The sequence below is a fragment of the Saimiri boliviensis genome, chromosome 3 (assembly GCF_048565385.1).
Source record: "Saimiri boliviensis isolate mSaiBol1 chromosome 3, mSaiBol1.pri, whole genome shotgun sequence".
Classification (NCBI taxonomy): domain Eukaryota; kingdom Metazoa; phylum Chordata; class Mammalia; order Primates; family Cebidae; genus Saimiri; species Saimiri boliviensis.
This window is the reverse complement of record NC_133451.1, coordinates 61,046,834-61,066,908: the sequence shown is the minus strand read 5'-3', so window position 1 is coordinate 61,066,908 and position 20,075 is coordinate 61,046,834. Positions and strand designations below refer to the sequence as shown.

The following is a 20,075-nucleotide window of genomic DNA, read 5'->3' as shown; positions in this document are numbered from 1 at the left end:
GAGGTTTGGGCTTCTATTGAACCCATTGCCCAAATACTGAACATACTACCCTATAGGTAATTTTTCAACCTTGTAACTCAATTAATAAATATTTTGTTGCACCTCTGGGCATAATGAGATACCAGAATAAATTTAAAATGTTATTCAAAAAACAAATTGTTGGTAGCTGGGATTACAGGTAACTGCCACCATGCCTGGCTAATTTTTGTATTTTACAAGAGACAGGGTTTCACTATGTAGGCCATGATACTCTCCACTCCTGACCTCAGGTGATCCACCTGCCTCAGCCTCCCAAAGTGATGAGACTACAGGCATGAGCCACCTTGCCCAGCTGGCTCACAGTTTCCAGCGAGAGATCACCATATTTCCAACCAAGGTACCAGGTGCATCTCAATGGGACTAGTTGGCCAGTGGATGTAGCCCAAGAAGGGAGAGCTGATGCAGGGGGGTGCTGCCTCACCCAGGAAGTGTAGCAGACCTGAGGACCGCCTTCCTACCCAGCGGCGGACATGGGGGCTTTTCTGGCTCTTCCTGCATTACAGTTCAGATACTGGGCTTCTCCCACGGGTTTGACGGCCCATAGACCAGGAGATTCCTGCTGGCTGACAAGCGCCATGGGTTTCCAGCACAAAAACACGCACAAATCTGGGAGGCCATTCTAACTGGCACCTGGAATGCCTTAGAGACAGAGCCTCACAGTCCCCTGAAAAAGAGGGGGCTGAAGGCAGAAAGCCAGGTGATCTGGCTCGACAGGTCCCACCCCCACAAAGACCAGCAATCTGATATGCGGTGGCTTGGGAGTTTCACAGCAAGCGCAGCAGTTTGAGCTCACTCCTAAGTGGGTGTTGAGCAATGAGAGCACATGGACACAGGGAGGGGAACATCACACACTGGGGTTTGTTGGGGCACAGGGGACTAGGGGAGGTATAGCAGGGAGTGAGGAGATTGTGTAAAGATAACATGAGAAGAAATACCTGAAGTAGGTGATGGGGTTGGGGGGCGGGGGATGGAAGAGGTTGGAGGTATCACACCACCATGTCGTGTGTATAGCTATATAACAATCCTGCAAGATCTGCACATGTACCCCAGAATGTAAAGTAAAATTAAAAAAAAAGAAATAATAAAATTTTAAAAAACATTTTTTTTTTTGGTGGCATCTATGTCTTTCTGTTGTGATACTCATTTCTTAAAGAAAGTATTCAGTCTTGTTTTTGCTTTCTTTTGTTTGTTTCATTTTGTTTGTTTGTTTGTTTGAGATGGAGTTTCACTCTTGTAGCCCAGCCTGGAGTGCAATGCCTCAATTTCGGCTCACTGCAACTTCTGCCTCTGGGTTGATGTGATTCTCCTGCCTCAGCCTCCCAGGTAGCTGGAGCTACAGGTGCATGCCACCATGCCCAGCTAATGTTTATATTTTTAGTAGAGATAGGGTTTCATCATGTTGGCCAGGCTGGTCTCGAACTCCTGACTTCAGGTGATCTGCCCATCTCAGCTTCCCAAAGTGCTGGGATTACAGGCATGAACCACTGTGTCTGGCCTCAGTTTAAAATCTATTTTATTTACTAACCAATATTGTCTCCCTCTCTTTATCCAAAGGCAATGATTCCTCTTTGGTGACAAACATATATTTGAAACTTAGCACCACTGTGAAATGAATATTTTAAGAAAAATGGGAAAAATATCATTATATTCATGCATTAAAAATTTAAGATTAAAAACATTTTAATGAGAAGTATAGTAGACATATAGAGACATGTGATTAAATAAAAAAAAAAAAAAAAAAAAAAAAAGATATTTGCCTTGCCTTGATTTTCAGGTCTATAGTTCCCAGGATACGTAATATGAACCTACTTACTTATTAATATGAGACCTCTTTGACTTTTTCCTTTGTCAAATTTCCTTATGTTTTCTTTTATTCCATATCTTCTACAAACATTTCACCTTTTCATTTCTACAACTTTGTAGTTGACTCAATATTCATTCATTTAGCAAACATTTGTTAAGCACTTTTCTTAAAGGTTTCTATGAACTAGACTCAAGGTAGGCATGGGAAAAACAGAAGTTAATAAAACACAGATCCTGCCTGATCCTGTCCTTATAGAATTTACGGAGTAGCAAATGTTACCAAATACACAAATAAGTAAGTGAAATTATGTACGTGATGTATAAGACAAAAGTATATGTGGAAGAGAAATAAATTCTAAGAAAGTATTATTTCTAGGGTACTTCTGTTATAAGCAGGACTTCAACGAATTCCCCTGAAATATCAGTATTTTAAAAATTAGGTTGCAGTAACAAAGAGTTCTCATATCTCAACCGCTTTCAATGACAAAGGTTACTTCCCTTTTATATTAGTATGTTTTTCAGGGTGCTCCAGATCTTTATTCTCAGTTAAAAGTGAAATTGAAAACCCTGTCTGGGACATGCTGGCCTCATATTGGAGGGAATAGAGCTATGGTAGAAACATGTGATAGCTTTAAATCTTCTAGGAATGAGGGCACATTACTTCCACTCACATTGTCTTAGCCAAAGCAAGGTAATGACCTCAATTTTGGCAGAGAAGAAATACCAGTCCTCCTCCTCAAAGGAAACTAGGAAAAAGGGACTAGTCAGAAGTGAATTTCGGAAGGGGCAGGTAAATGGTATTAATAAGAAATACATGTATGTATCCCTGGCTCCAAGAAACAAACAGCAAGGTTTAAAATAGATAGTAAAATATGTATAGTCAAATGTTTTATTTTCATTTATCAAGTTTATCTTTATATTATATGAATATTGATTTTTTAAATAACAGAGACATTTATTCACACACATAAAAGCACATAGCTAGACGTATTTTTTAGGAAACAATCCATTTTTAACGTGACAATATTTGAAAAGCCTTGTGGAGAATATAATTTAATGTTTCAATTTCCTATCCATTCTGAAAATAAATTATTTGAAGTAGAAATTGGTCAGAAGTATATCCTGCTTCAGCAGGATTACATAACAATACAAATTTTGAAGATACTTTTCTCTTTTGTCTGAAAGCTTTAACCGCAATATATTTTAAGAATAATTCTAGTTTGCAAATTAACAGATGAGTGAATGTATTAATATTCCTGCTGTAAATTCATATTTTAAAAATGTGATAACATTTTACATTTCTTTTTTTTTTTTTTATTTTATTTTTTTATTGCATTTTAGGTTTTGGGGTACATGTGATGAACATGCAAGATTGTTGCATAGGTACACACATGGCAGTGTGCTTTGCTGCCTTCCGTCCCCTCACCTGTATCTGTCATTTCTCCCCATGCTATCTCTTCCCACCTCCCCACCCCCCGCCCCTCCCCCATTTCCCCCCAACAGACCCCAGTGTGTAGTGCTCCCCTCCCTGTGTCCATGTGTTCTCATTGTTCAACACCCGCCTATGAGCGAGAATATACGGTGTTTGATTTTCTGCTCTTGTGTCAGTTTGCTGAGAATGATGGTTTCCAGGTTCATCCATGTCCCTATAAAGGACGTGAACTCATCGTTTTTGATGGCTGCATAACATTTTACATTTCTTAAATCACTTAACAAAGACTATAAATTGATTTTCTTAAAATGAAGGACATTTTCTTTTTCTACTGCCTATTAATTTTATCTTGGAATGGATTTTATTTGATCTGTGGAGTATTTATTTCATTAAATAAGGTTGACTCATTTTTCCTTATAGTTAAAAATAATAATATTCATTCTTGTGTAGAAAGAGAAAAGAGTAAATTACCTCTTTTTTAAAAACATAAAAGGGAAAATCTTTGGATATTAAAAATACATGCACATTTTCAAATAGTATCTGTATACAGCATATCCTTCATCTTGTTTTCAGATATTTTTTTCTTCCCTATCTTCAGAGGCTAGTCTAACACCGAGTAAAAATAAAACCATTTTTTCAGCTAATTTCACAAAGCCATTCAACATTCCATTTCTGTGGGTGAATTCAGGGAATTTACACATTTCAGCATTTCTGTACAACATCTTGCCTAGGTGTTCCTGCCAACAATATAACTTATTTTAAAATAAAATAAATGATATGATAAACATTGATGCAGGAGCTTAACCAAATGAAACAGAGGAGGAATAACTGTCAGATGTATAATAAGGTAGGACTGTAGATTGAGAAAGAAGCTGTTAGATGTCATTTGGATGGAAAACAAGGTTTCCAGAAGAGGAAACTGTAGGTGCAAGAGTGCGGAGACTGTGGCACACATGTGGGTGTGCAGAAGGTCCAACGGAGGATGAGGGGACCAGTGCCCAGCCATGAGGGAGCTTTGTCTCAGACTAATGAGGTGGGATTTTATTTTGAGAGTAAGAAAAACCACTGAAGAGGTTTAAGTATAGAGTTACTGTTTGAAAATATCCTGGTAGCATTCAATGTCTACAATTGATAGGGACACTGGTTAGAAGGTTCTGGCAGTAATCTGGGCCCAAGATCTTAATAGCCAGACCCAAAGCATTCACTGTGGGGAACTCATGACATATTTGAAACATAAAACAAACAGCCTTGCTAGTAAAAATCTTTTTTTTTTTTTTTTTTTTGAGACAGAGTCTTGCTCTGTCACCCAGGCTGGGAGTGCAGTGGCCTGATCTTGATTCACTGCAACCTCCGCCTCCTGGGTGCAAGTGGTTCTCCTGCCTCAGCCTCCCAAGTAGCTGGGATTACAAGTGCCCGCCACCATGCCCATCTTAGTTTTGTTATTTTAGTAGAGACAGGGTTTCGCCATGTTGACCAGGCTGCTCTTGAACTCCTAACCTCGAGTAATCCTCCCACCACAGCCTCCCAAAGTCCTGGGATTACTGGCATGAGCCCCCATGCCAGGCCATAAAAGCCATTTTTATGTGACCTTCAGGAGGAAATGGTTTCCAAATGATCACTTAGGATGTGTAAAGGAAATCAGTCAATATAGTAGCAAATGAATGTTTAAAAATATTCTGTCACAGAGTATTAAATATTATTTATTTGTGGAAATTCTTACATGTTTATTCCAGTGATGTGCCAGCTTCATGGATTACACATTGCATTCATGAAAAGATTTTAAATTTTAAATCGCAATATATGTTAACTTATTGAATGTATTAACATAGATATATACACTCACAACTTCAATAACTTAACATACATTCAATATGTTATACATGTATGTTTAATTCAACATGTCATATATATGTTTAATATGTTTTTGTATACATATATTAATTTATGTATACACATATTAGTTTGCTATGTGTATATATACACACCACCAAACTAATATGTGTATACCTAAACATATTAAACATAAAAAGTTAAAGGGGTTAAATATGTGATATAAAATCATTATGTTTTAATGGTACAAAAAATTTGGTTCCACTAAAGTGAGTATTTATATTTATGTTGAGAGATGGTGATTGATTACCTCATAATTTCTGAAAATTTGAGTTTACTGATTTGTAATACATTAATTTAGAAATATTCTGCAATGTTGTTAATTTTTGTATATTTGTATTTAATGACTATGATACATTTACAAAATTCATACATAAAAATAAAAATGCATAATTGATAGCAGTTATTAAACTATTATAAATTTCAATCTCACATTCCAATTACATTGATTTTTATCGAACTACAGATAGTAAATTTCCATTTTCCTTGATACTGGACAATTCCTTCAAACTAAGATGTTTCATTTTTATATTTTTATCAAAAGTTAAAATCCATTAAATTTTTTCATTAGAAACTGTGTAGCTTCCAAATATTGTTTCAGTATTTTAAAACTATAAGATATAGGAGACAAAATCACATAAATATGAACAAAATTTCAATCATCTCCTTTTAAATTGCTCTCTATAAGAAAACTTCCCTTGGATACATAAACATTTATCTATTGGTATTAAAATGCAACCTTTGTTGAAGTGACATATTAAGTAGCTTTATTATTTTTTAATGTATCTGCTTGGTAGCAAACTACTGACATCACAGAAAAGGTTAGTAAATTTTAGTCATGTCCTTATCTCTTTGCCAAGAAAAATGAGTGACTCATTTTTAAATTCAATCCCATTACCTTACAAATTATTATAGAATCTACCATTTAATTATTTCCAAATAATATTTAGCTATGCTTGGGAAATCTTATACAAAATACAGTATATGGAAATGTTCTGCTAGTGAAAGAAAAAATGAATTCACCATTATTAACCTTCAAAAATTACTAAAATTTCCTTGGGAAATACTCCTACATTGTAAGTGACAAGTGACTATCAGACAGATGTGGATCTAGTGAAAGTGCTAGCTTACCTCCATTCATTAAAGATTCATAAAGCTTAATTTATTGTTATTTTAGATAAAAATAAATATAAGTAGACATTTCACTATTGTTACTTTTGCTTAGTCATGTTTATAAATGAGCAAATTTCAAACCAAGGGTCAAAAAGCATCTATTCACTAATTAAAAATAACTTCCCAGAGTCTTTAGTGGAGCAATCATAACCTTGCTTTGCTAGTGATGTGGGTGATATACAAATATTTCTAGCTTCGTCCAGCACTATGGCCACGTGTGGTCTTCATAACATCTGTGTGTGTCAGGCTGTCCTCTGGCTATCTGGGAAAGATTGCATAGTTCTTCTTCAAATAATGTTTTTAAATGAAAATAACTAAATTTCATGCAATTACAAAGGAAATCAGTTATACTGATGTTTAGTTATCAAGATATTTAAACTAAAAATTCAGGGAGACAGAATAATATATGTGCTTCTTACCAATGTAATAAAAACAATATCTAGGCATGGATCTGAAACGTACTGAAATTTTATAATAACAAATGAAAACATATTTTAAGGTTTTTACATCAATGTAATCTTATATGAATATAACTGTAATTTATGTAGGTTACAAATCCACATCTATTAATGTCACTGTAGTCTGTTAATGATATTCATAATGTAAGAAAATATTGATTTCAGTTAAATATTAGTAAAATGTAGATATAACTAATATTTTCATAATTCATGAATTATCTAACTTATATTCACAAATTCCAAGTTAAATCACTCTAATAAAAAGTGAGGTGAGAATATCAAAGAAATAATATTTTGAGTTCTCTGACAACTAATAATGCTACAAATTTAGGAAAATAAAACAAGTAGGCAAAGTGTTTCATTTTTTCAAAATAAGAAAACATTGTACTGACTTCCCGTTCTCCCAGTGATTAGTTTTTTTGTCATTCAGTGACTGTGTGACTACTGCTTGAATTAAAGGTGGTCATAACATAGGCAAAGCATAGCCAGGTGTTTTTAAATATCAACTCTTATTATTCTCTCTTGGTTATTCCCCCTTTTTCTCTCCCATAACATCCTACCCTTAATTCAAGTAATAAGATTTTCTGTATGAATTGCCTTCAGAAAAAGAATCTAAGAGGTTTACATAGCCCTAAGGATTTAGAGAGTCAAGGATTTAGGACATAAATTAATCGAGGAAATGGCATTTTGCAAGTGAGAGACAATTCTATCCTAGCTTAACAAATAATTCCTTGGGCTTGCAACAGGTGATGAGGTGGAGAAATGTATGACATCAGAGACTGATTTGAGAAAGAGGCTCTGTATATCCCTTAGGCAGATGGTCAGGTTCCAGAAAAGGAACATCTGTCTCAGTAATTCCAGGGAGGTAGAGCTTCAAAAAGTCTTGGAGATTCTTAAGACCCGATGTGTAATAAAAGTAACTCTTATGTATGGAAAAGAAATACCTAAGAGACATGTTAGACACAAAAGAGCTGCCCAGGTGATACCAATGGTAATGTAGGTGAAATAATTAGAGTATGAAACTTCAATGGATAGCTAAGGGCAAATGGTTCTCCCATCCTCCTCCTCCAAACACCTTGTTGCTTATACAGTATTAGAATTTGCATATCAGCTATGGATGCAAGAAAACATTTATGTTGGTAGGGATTAAATTTCTTTAACTCAGTAGTAAGGGTAATCCCAAATTTTAAAAACCAAATTGGGTTTGTAATACCTTGCATACCTTAGTTTATATACTTAGTTTTATCAGTGTTTTAAAAGTCAGTCTGTCAGAATAAAAGCTAATCCAAGATGTCAGGGATGGTTTTTTATTAGCTAATAGGTGTAGACATACCTGAATTCTAACTCATATCACTACCACTGTTCCATACAGAATTACACACTTAAAATACAATTTCAAAATTATTTTTGAAATTTCTAATGAAAGTCATAAAAAATGGTAATTTCCACTTAACAATGGCAAATAAAAATACTTTGACTTTCTTATGAAAGTCAAAACTTCCAGTGTAAGAAACTTTGATTAGGTAGTGAGAAACCTGCACTATTTCTTCTGCTCATGACAGATCCCGAATCTAATAACCGTCCATCCAAACCTGTGGAAGGACATGAGTCTATAGAGAATGTAAATTGGCTGCACCACAATGTCTATACCTACTCAATGCTGCGCCTGTCAATGTCTAGGAAGCCAAACAATCAATTAATTATTCTTTCTCCTCATCTAGTTAGTATAAACACAGAAGAATGATTCAGAGGAAAGTTGATGAGAGGTAGAAATTTGAATTCCTTTCTTACTCTTATACATACAGGAAATAAGGTCTAGAATTCATATTTCTACTTATATTTAAAAGAATATATTAATTAATATGTTGACTTTATCTGTGTGTCATTTTGGAGGAGATAGGTTTGGATTTCAAAGCTCTTGACAATTTATCCTTAGTCAGAATATCATCATATGTAAACAAAACTATATAGAAATAAACACCTGAAAGTAATAAATTTAGGCAAAAATGAATAACAAATCTTTATTTGAAGCCTTTTACTGTGGATGGATGGATTTAGCAAAAAATAGGTATTGTAATGGAGAGGGAGAAAGCAGTTAAAGTATTATTTGGTGAAATGAGAATGGAAAAATAGGAAAGGATAGATGAAAAGCTATTTATCAGAGGTTTTAAAACAAGTTTCACTTCCATTCTGATCTGTGCTGTTGTTGTTTTGCTTTTTTTTTCTTTTTAAGGGACTCTTCCTTGTTGAAAACATGCTGCATTGCTCCTTGGATTTCTAACCCATTGCTGAAGTCAGATGACAACGCATTTGCAGTTCCTGGCACCCCAATCCCCTGCTGTCAGGATTGTAAATGATGCCACTTTTCAACAAGCAGCGATCCAGTGAGGGGATTAGAGGCATGAATTTTAACCGACAAAAAATGAATTTGAAGGTAACATGATGCTTTTTCTGTCACTATGTTCTGAGAATACTGGTGCTAGTGAGATCTGAGGTGCAGCTGCTTATTTTATTTGCCATTGTTAAGTGGAAATTACCAAATACCTCATCAGCTGTGTTGAAAGACCTAATGGAATGGTAAAGTGTGAATAGGTTTGTTTCTTCTATATTGGCTTCCACCATATCACAGCTTGCTTCTACTCTCTGAAGAATAATTGAATAAAATGTTCAGGGGGAGGTAGGAAAGAATACTGCTATGACTAATTAGTAAAGAAGTTTTATATCATCTAAATTGGATCTGCTGTGACATTTCATTACTCACTCACTACGCTGTAGTATATATTGAGTTTAGTATAAAGTTAATGTATTTTTGTAAACAGTAAGCTCTCTCTCTCTCGTGTGTCATATCTCAGAGATGCCAGATATTCATTTAAGGTTTTGATGATAAGTAAATACATACACACAGATTTCTTAACAAATCATTTTAAAGTTTTCTTGGTTGAAGTTTAATTTAATTCCTCTAGATGGTCTCTGTTCCAAGGAGGGGAGTCTGCTGATTTCAAAGACCATATTGGTTTCCTCACTCTGGAAACTGTGCAAGCCAAGATGACAAGTGAGAGAGATGATACGAGCTTTATATTAGTATGAGAAACGGTAGTAACGGGGCTTTGCCTGTAGCTTGAAGGTTGATGAAGAAAGAATCCAATGTGCATCACAATTGGAAGGCTGTGCAGGATATTGAATTTCTTTAGCTCCCATTATTTTTGTTATAGTAATTATATTTAATTATTTTATGAATATACTGTATATATTTTCTTAATGTATGCATTTATTCAATGTTTATTGGCTACTTGTTATCAGTGCTGTGACTCTTTTTGTAACTGTTTGAATAGGAATAATATGAGTGCCCAATGGAAAAGGCAGTATTAGTTTATCTAGGATGTGGGCTGATAATTAGATGGTTAATTTTGGAATTATTTAGTTATATGATTTAGATATTTAGTGTTGTAACTAAAAGCAAAGGCCTTTAAAATGGCAAACTTCTTGCCTGAGTGACAATAGCAGTTGTTTCTGCATGGTAGTTGAGAGATTTAAAATAACAAGCCTCAGTTTAATAGTCTGCCTCTGACTTGGTAGATATTTCCCTCCAAAATGTGGCTAAAACACCATTGTACTTGGATTTGTCTCAATAAGAAATAAACGAGGCAGTACAGAGCTATATTTACCTACTTGCATCCTCATCGAGTTATATAGTCTTTACTATTACTCTCAAAGCATAGAAAAGTTAAAGCAACGTGTTTCCAAACATAAACTTAGCTCCTAGCCATTCCCAAGACAAACTCAGTGTTTGTGACCCCCATCTCAACTTTATTCTTATTCAATTTTCTTTAAGCTGGAATATTTCCTCAAGTATTCTTTTTTAGAAAAGGCACATGACAGCACACATTTTAAGTTTTTGAAGGTTTATAAATGGCTTTTCATCTTTACTCATGAAACAGATATTGACAGGGTTTATCACGCTTAAGTTTTGTTCTGTTCTCAATAATATAAACCTTCCAGAGGAAAGGATTATGAAAAGGAAATGCCAGACTTCTCTTTCTTCTTATGTATTTTTTTCTGTTTGTAAGATTCTCAAACGTTCACTTCATTCTTAAACCCAGCAATTTCAGAAATATTAACAGAAATTATTCAAGTGTGTATCTTTCAGAAAAAGTTGTAAGTGAGCTTCTCAGGTTGCTAATGGGCTGCTATAATCTCTGTGGTGTAGTGAGAAGGAATTGACTCAGTGAGCTGGAGAGCTCAACAGAGATGACTAATAACTCCCCTGGAGCTTGTGAGTAAAAGTGGACAGTAATCAGGTAAATGCTGAAATGTTGAAGCTCGTATCTCTTGGTTTCAGATAAGAATTTGATGATTCTGGCCTGGAAGTAGAGCCATTTGCTGATTTTCATTAATGTAATTATTTTGTTACTAATATGAAAATATCATCTTAATTGGTTACCACATATTCCATCTTTGTTTTAAATTTGAACTTAAATATTTAAATTAAAACAGTGAATTTTTAGTTAAAAATTAGATAATTTTCACCTTACTGCACTTTGGACTAATTGAGTCAGGTAAATGTTAATCAAGATCTCAGGCTGGGTAAAACATGACATAGAAATATGTCCTTATCAGGCCAAATTTAATTTTAAAATAGCAGAAATATTAGGTATTTTCAAAAGAAAACGAGTTAACCTAGAAAACTCTTTAAACATATAGTAGAAAGCCAAAAACATAAAGGAGATGCTGAGGTTATATGAAGATTAATAACTGCAGGAAGAGGCCACCACCCCTAGGACTGGGGACATCAGAAAGAAGAGTCAGCTGTGCAGAACCTAGGAGCTTGTAGAATGGATTGTGTAGGAACAGTGCTTGAACCTAGAAGGAGAAGCTTTGTTGTGAAAGTATCATGAGTTTGACATAAAGAACTCTGAGAAGGGGGTGCAAATACCTGTAATTCTAACTGCCAACAGCAAAGAAATCCTGAGGATTCTGGAGGGTGGAGCTGGAGTTGGCTGTTCTCTTTTGAGAAGGGACATTGGTAGAAACTAAATGCTGAAAGAGAAAGTCTTATACTCTTCCCCTCACCTCCAATTTCTCTCTGGATTCCTTTGGCAGAAATTACAGTAAGCTAACTAAAAAAGATGTCTAGGAAATACAGTTTGCAGAATTCCAGAGCCAGCAACTGGATGACATGTGTAGATGAGTAGACTCAGAGCCAAAATCTCATAGTCACAGGGTACTTGGTCAAGTCAATGAGAGGAAAATGAAGAAAATCAGAGGTTCCTAAGGGCAAAGTTGAAGAAGATCAGAGAATATTTGCTTATTACAACCTCATAATAGACAAATACAAAAAAAAGACACCAATGAAACTGCCCCTCCAAACAAAACCAGCTTCCTCATTTTCTTAACAGCAACAATAATAATAATATATTGATGTAACGAACCTTGTTAGGACTGCTGACTTTTAGAAAGCAGCTTTAGCGAACATTTATGAGTAACAGGTGAGGCTAGAATAAACTGCAAGAAATAAGCCTTACAGGTAATGTGAATTTTTTAAAGATAACTTTAACTCTTGAAGTCAAGTTTCTTTCATTGATGTTGTCATGTTTCACAGTTAAAATATAATGAATAAAATTATACAATTCCTTCTATTAAATAAAAACACTAACTAATCTTGTAGAAATATCTAGAATAAATTCGGAGAAAGCTGGGAGCATCATTAACTGATTCAAAAATCACTATCTTAAAAGCCCAGGTCCAAGAATAGAAATTAGTGTTCTCAACTGCCAAATAAGCATTTATTCAAAAATATAACTCTCGTCTCTTAAATTTTGAGCAATACTTATGCAGAAACAAAGTTTCTTTTTTCGTTTTCTCAGTACTGAAAAAGTAATATTTCAGTATAACTGCTGGAAGAAAATAAAAACCAATGAGCATCAGAAAAAGAACTATATTCAGTGGCTGAAGAAACTTGAAGATAAAATTTTTCATGGAGCAACAGGGCATGGTCTTCTCTGCATGCAGCAAAGAAGCACCTGTTTCACTTGATTTATGATGCAAGCTCCTAAATGCAGTAGGACACTCTGCTCCATTGTGCTCACTCTCTGAGCCCTATTTATTTCCTCAATAGCACACATTATAAAGAGTTATTATTTTGTTGCTGTTGCTGTTTTCTGTCCTTCCTTGCTAAAATATAAGCTATGTGAAGACTAAGGTCTCATCTGACATGTTTATAATAGTCTCCCCTCAGCACCAAGCAGAATTTCTGACTTACAGTAAACATCAAATATGTATTTATTGAATTAAATAGAATATCTACTTGTGCCATATTTAATATTTCTAAAAGACATTATTTTTATTTATCATATACTCTTGATATGGCAATGCAGTTACAAAAAACTTTACACAAACTGAAATTTATACACAGTTATAAAAACTTGTGAATTTTTTTTTTTTTTTTTTTTTTTTTTTTTTTTTTTTTTTTTTGAGACGGAGTTTCGCTCTTGTTACCCAGGCTGGAGTGCAATGGCGCGATCTCGGCTCACCGCACCCTCCGCCTCCTGGGTTCAGGCAATTCTCCTGCCTCAGCCTCCTGGGAAGCTGGGATTACAGGCACGCGCCACCATGCCCAGCTAATTTTTTGTATTTTTAGTAGAGACGGGGTTTCACAATGTTGACCAGGATGGTCTCGATCTCTTGACCTCATGATCCACCCGCCTCGGCCTCCCAAAGTGCTGGGATTACAGGCTTGAGCCACCGCACCCGGCCTGAAATAATTTTTTTAAATGTAGAAATTTGAAATATCAGTGATGAAAGTAACCTACAAGGACATTTAGTTAAAAAAAATAGAATTTAGAGAATGTGTCAGTGACTTGATGCATAATACATAAAAATCTATGGATAATTTAACAAAATAGAAATATTTTTGTCAACGTAATACAGTTTCTTATTAAAGTGGAGAAAGGACTCCACAAAATGAAAATCAACAGGTTAAAATTTAGTAAATTGCTTGTTAAGCATGAATTCGGCTCAATAAATTTAAAGCTCTAATGGGTTATTACTATTAAATATTCAGTTACAGAAGGAAAAATATGTGTATGGTTTGTTTGACTGAGTCAAACAATCAATAATCATTTGTTTCAGTTTCTGCTGCTTATTAGAATGGGGCTACCTAATAGAATCAAACAATCTGCAACCCGCAGGTATTAGAAAGATGAAATCTTGGGGGTCACTGGCAGTTTGCAGAACCCATTTGGACATCAGTTTGTTTCTGTAATAGATAAATGACTCAGTGAAAATTGTGTATACGTTTTTTTAAAACTATATTAGCTCTTTCCAGCCACTATAATATAGTTTAAGGGTTTCAACTTCAGTGAGCTAAGAAGTAGAGTAATGGTGCTTATTTCACAAAATATGCCTAGTTTCCAGGCATTCCTTGGTGCAAGCAAATACTTCTAAGAGCATTATATTACTCACTCCAAAATATTCAGTTGCTTCTAAAAAATAGTAAAAATCTTTTTTTTTTGAGATCATACAAACTGTTCTCTGAAACAGGCAGGAACATTAGTTTTAGAGATATAGAAGCAACAGAAATAGCATAGACTGTGCAGTCAAACACACATTACACATTATCAGCTGTGTGAGAATGTGCAAGTTGATTAACATTTTTGAAATCAATCTATTTGTTTAATTTGGACAATCATATTTTCCTTGCAGAGTTATTGTAAGTATTACATTAATTCATATACAGTGGCTAATACATAGTGGCACTTCATAAAAGGTAATTATGTAAAGGAAATTTTACATCTAAAATTTTTTCTTTACAAAACTGATTTTTGATCTAGCTTTAAGTCATTTTAGTTTTTAATAGTTTGCTAATGAATCATTGATTGTTCAGCCATGAAAAACATACTAAAATTTAGAGGCAACTCAATTAGCTATTGCTATGGATGAGTTCCGTTAGAGAATACTATAGAAATTTATACTTATGCAAATAAAATATAGTAAAAATGTTACTTCTGAATCTGATGATTCATTTTCATATGAAAAGAAGAAATAGAATTTTACCATAAAAATCAGAAAACAATAAGCCTCAAGCTCTTCCAAGGAAGTCATGAGGCCTTATTTACTTTAATATTTTCTAGTGCCTAGGAAAATACAATACTTGGTGCAAAAAAACAAAGATGGCCGATGTGCTGGTGCATCCAGCAATCCTGGTACTTTGGGAGGCTGAGGCGAGACGATTGCTTGCAGCCAGGCATTTGAGACAAACCTGGACAACATAATGAGATTCTGTCCCATGAAAAAAGTAAAAACAAAACAAAACAACTAAAGATAAGCAAATGTATATTTTTCAAAAACTGTTTACTAATGGGCCTCTTTTCAATGCTGAGTACACTTTTTGGACATATTATCAACAGATGACTTGTAAACTCCAGGTGCAGTTAGAAGCCATGACTAAAAGGCATCTTAGTTTTAATAAGAATAACACATCCCAAGCAAATTTTACTATTTCTCAATGAACATTTCCAAACTGGGAAATCATAGATAGGCTATACAGTGTAATTACAATGTAAGTTTCAGCATAGGAAAGATTTATAAATCTTTCCTGAGAATTTTATAAACAAAGAAGACACAAGAACAGGTTATGTCTATCTACAATTAAGTAACTTTGTAACTTTATGAACAACTTTGCTTAGAGAAGTTTTATTTATTGATCAATGTCAGTCTGAAGGAAATTTCAGGCATGCTTTCAATTCCGTAATATCCAACATCTGTTCCAATCACATTAATGAATAAATACATATTTGTTGAACTATTATCTCACCCAAAGCTGATAGGAATATAGAACCCATTGAATAACAAAAGTTGCAATTTAACTTATTATTATTTCTTTTTAGCCTAAGGAAATGATTTAATTCCAACAAAATAATAGGTGTTAAGTTGCATCTTCAGGAAATTCAATATCCATCAGACCAAATTAAGTCCTCTTGTTATATGTTTTCATAGCACACTATATCGTAATTTTTCAAGTTATAATTCACAAAGCTTAATTATTGGCAACTATTTCTAATGTCTCCTTTGCCCACAAGATTTCTTGAAAACCACAGTTATTTTATTTGTGCTCAATCTCTCTGCCTAGTATGATAACTAGAATAATAGGTATTTCATAAATATTTGTTAACTTACTACAATTTGGGACATAAATGGTTTGTATTTAATTTAACCTACTTTAGTAACAAATACTAATGTATTAAAATCTATTATCATATTTGTGGTGTTAAAAATATATGAGTTTTTGTTTTCTTTGTTTTTAATGTTTTACTTTCCTAAATTGATTATACAAGGTCTTCCTCAAAGGCAAAATCCCTAACCAATAGAAATATAAAACACATGATGTCCACATTTTAGTGTTTTCATTTCTGAATCGCTGCACTTACTGACAGAAATACCATGTAGAGACTGGTCTCATAGAGAACACAATGAAAAGAAGATCTAATAACTAGCTGCATTTTATAGTGCAGCACATTTGAGAGCAACAATAACTTGAAGTCAAATTAATGAAATTATAAAGTAGTTTATTTTCTGTTTCAGAACATTCCTCTAGGAAAACATGTTTGAAGGATTCTATATTTTGATTTTCCAGGTAGTTAAAATGTTTAGCCATTATCTTGTACCATATTAGAAATAAAAGCTTCTGACTTAAGACTAATTGCAATTAATGCCTTATTTTTACACCATTTATTTGTTTTTACTACTACACATATTTCTATCTTATTTGTTTATACGTTTTGGTAAGTTTTGTCCTATCAACTGACTTATTGCAGCTCCAATGTCAATTGAATTTAAATGTTAATTGTAATATTTATATTTGAGGGCAAACAGCTTTGTGGGTTTCTGTCAAGATTTTGAAATAGATGAAACAACATGAAATTAGTTTGGTACAGAAACAAAAATAATAGATGTTAATTTACCCAAAGGAAAAGGCATCATTGTAACAAAGGGATGCCTGCACTCTCATGTCTTTTGCAGAACTATTGCAATAGCAAAGTTATGGAATCAAACTGTGTCCCATCAATGGATGAATGATTAAAGAAAATAGTAAACATATACAGCAGAATACTATTCAGCCATCATAAAAGAATGAAACCTTGTCATTTTCAATGATATGTATGGAACTGGAGGACATTATGTTAAATGAAATAAGCCAGGCACAGAAATATAAGTTGGAGTTAAAACAAAAATTTGATCTCATGGAGGTAGAATATAGAGTGATGGATACCAGAGGCTGGGAAGGCTGTGTAGTAGTCAGAGGAGGGGGATGAAGAGAGCTTAGTTAATGGATACAAACGTACACTTAGATAGAAGGTATAAGTTCTAACGTTTGATACAGTAGGGTGACTGTAGTTAAAACAATGAATTGTACATTTCAAATGAGCTCAAAGAGAACACTTGAAGTGATGGATACCCCAAATATACTGACTTGATCATTACATAGTATGAACCTAAAAAGATACCACATATAGCACACAAAAATGTACCAATGGTATGTATCAATAAAAAAAAAATAAAATATGGGGTGTGGGGAGATTTTTAGATATTCTAAATTGTTGCAAAAACTGTTAGCTATACCATTGCTTTGACTAAAAGCCAAACTTTCAGCAGACAGGAAGAATTTCTACTGCATTTATTTAACAAGTATTGACTATAGGGTAAATATTTGATAAATAAATGCAATAAGAGCTCTTCCTGTCTTTTTTTTTAAACAAATTGTACATTGTATAGCACTCTTTATTGAAATGACCATAACATGAATTTACAGAGGAATAGAAGTATAGACACGGAAAAAAATAAAACCACATACAAAAATTCAATTTTCTAAGATAGAAAATTAAACCAAAAGTTATAACATAATATTTTAAGACTTTATTGGAAATATAAAGAAACTGCAAAGAGCATATATGAATCTTGTTACTTACACAGCCATATCATCAGGTAGCAGTATATGTTATTAAAGCACAGATTCTGCTATCAGTCTGTCTGAGTATAAATCTTTACTTCATCAGTTACCAGCTGAGCATGTGTTACTGGACATCTCACTGAGCCTTTCTATACTTTTCTCTTAGGTAAAATATGGATAATAACAGCTTCAAACTCATGGATTCTTATGAAAATTAAATTACTCAGTATATGTAAAGTGCTAAGAACAGTGCTTAGGAAATAGTAGGCTTTATATCATTGTTCACTATTCATTTGACTTCTTAAGAATGCCTTTTCCTTAGTGAGACTCTGATAATTTATAACATGAAATCACTACAATATTTCCATAATTATCTAATTTTAGTTTCTGCCCTAGGTAGAAAAATAGTAATAAAGGTCCTGAGTCTATTTTTATTTTTTATTATTTATTTATTTATTTTTTTTTTGCTGACCTCTTTTAAGCCTTACTAGTGTCCCTTTCCTTTTCTGCCCCACCTCTGGGCAACCTGATACAAATTCCTGGGAACCACCCCATTTGGCTTATACGGGAAATTTAAACCATGAAAAGTTATTTCCCTTGCAGAATAATCTTAATCCTACCCACACCCCTAAACACATCAAAACCCTCAATCACAGTCTCCTTTCCCCAGGCTCTTAAGCCATTTTCAGGCCAGCTTGGAACACCTACCCTATTCTCCTTAGAAAAGCCCCATTATGTACATAACACTCATTTCATACCTTGCTGGTGGTGGTGTGTGTGTGTGTGTGGCATCATCAGTTGCAACATCTAGATCAAATTCTTGGAGGGTGTCTATTCTGCCTTTTTAGATCATGTAAACACATTTTCTAGCAGAAAATGTAAAACTAAAAAATACCATAATCATTCTATAAAAATAGATTACTCAAAAATGTTTAATGTTTGCATAGAAGAGTACATCTTTATTCAGATTAGAAGTCTTTTTCAGAAGTAATTTCTCTACATGATTTTGGTTCAAATTTTTCTTGCTTGCATTCTCTTAAAAATTAAACTTTCTGAACAACATTTATTTTTTGAATGATTCCTTTATGTGTCTTCAATATTGTTCTCTTGAAATGCAACAGTTCTATGTATCTTCTCAAAAAACTATAGAAATAATGCTACATAAAGAGCTGAGTATTAAAGGAATATTTATCCTTGCTCTGTATGACACACTTGCACTAATACATTTTTATAACAAATGAAAATTTTAAATAGCAATACTTTTCAATCATTATCAATTTATGACCAAATTACTAATATTTCTGATGAACTGTGTTGCAATTGATTTTCATATACTATCAGCCATTTTAACACATTTTTTCTCAGCACCTCTTTATATTGTTTTGCATCATTAAATCTCACTTAGAAATTAGATTTTGTCAGACATGCAATGGAAGAGAAAACTGAATATTTAAGTAATTGCCAGTAAGAAAGATGTTCACATGAATTTGAATGTAGCTTTAAAGATATGTTTTACAGTAGAGCTATATAATTATGACGTTTTATATGACAACAATATTCATTTTTGTGAGTTTCTAGGGAGGAAATGCAGAAATTGATATTGCCAGGGAGCACTGCAATAACGTTTCCCTGAAATTTTGTCCATGGCATTTCTCTTAACCATGTGTTGGAAACTAAAGAATTTCTGCTGAAACTTGTGTCAAATTCCTTAAAACCCAAGATTACGATAACAATTAAAACGACAAAACTTAAACCTTGTTCCTAACTCATAGGTTCTTATGAAAATTAAATAATTTAATCTATGTAAAGTGCTAAGAAGATGCATGACACACTAGACATATAATTGTTCATTGCTCATTTCAATATTCATTTTTGTAAGCAATTATCAATATCACACTATGGCATGAAATGATCAAGTAATTCTGGTATGACATTGCTTGGATGAGTTTGTGTGGAACAAATGGACATCACACACACATACAGGCATATATACACATAAAGACAAAAGATTATAAAACATTGAGTCTAAACATGCAGTATTAGTAGAATATGTATTATGTAAAAATATATTAAGAAATCTGGTTATATGGCTGAGTACGGTGGCTTACGCCTGTAATCCCAGCACTTTGGGAGGTCAAGGCAGGCGGATCATGTGAGCTTAGGAGTTCAAGACCAACCTGGCCAATATGGTGAAACCATGTCTGTACTAAAAATACAAAAACTAGCCATGCATGATGGTGGAAGCCTGTAATCCCAGCTACTTTTGAGGCAGGAGAATTACTTGAACCCAGGAGTCAGAGGTTGCAGTGAGCCAAGATCCAGCTACTGCACTCCA

The 20,075-nt window shown here is 33.8% G+C and overlaps 1 long non-coding RNA gene across 1 annotated transcript in view; it reads left to right on the top strand.

Moving 5' to 3' along the window:
- Positions 1-9,162: 9,162 nt before the first annotated feature.
- LOC141583901 (uncharacterized) overlaps positions 9,163-20,075 on the top strand; it is a 137,407-nt gene continuing 126,494 nt past the window's right edge. Inside the window, exon 1 of the long non-coding RNA XR_012516740.1 lies at positions 9,163-9,229. This is a non-coding gene — a long non-coding RNA (uncharacterized LOC141583901). The remainder of the gene's footprint in view (positions 9,230-20,075) is intronic.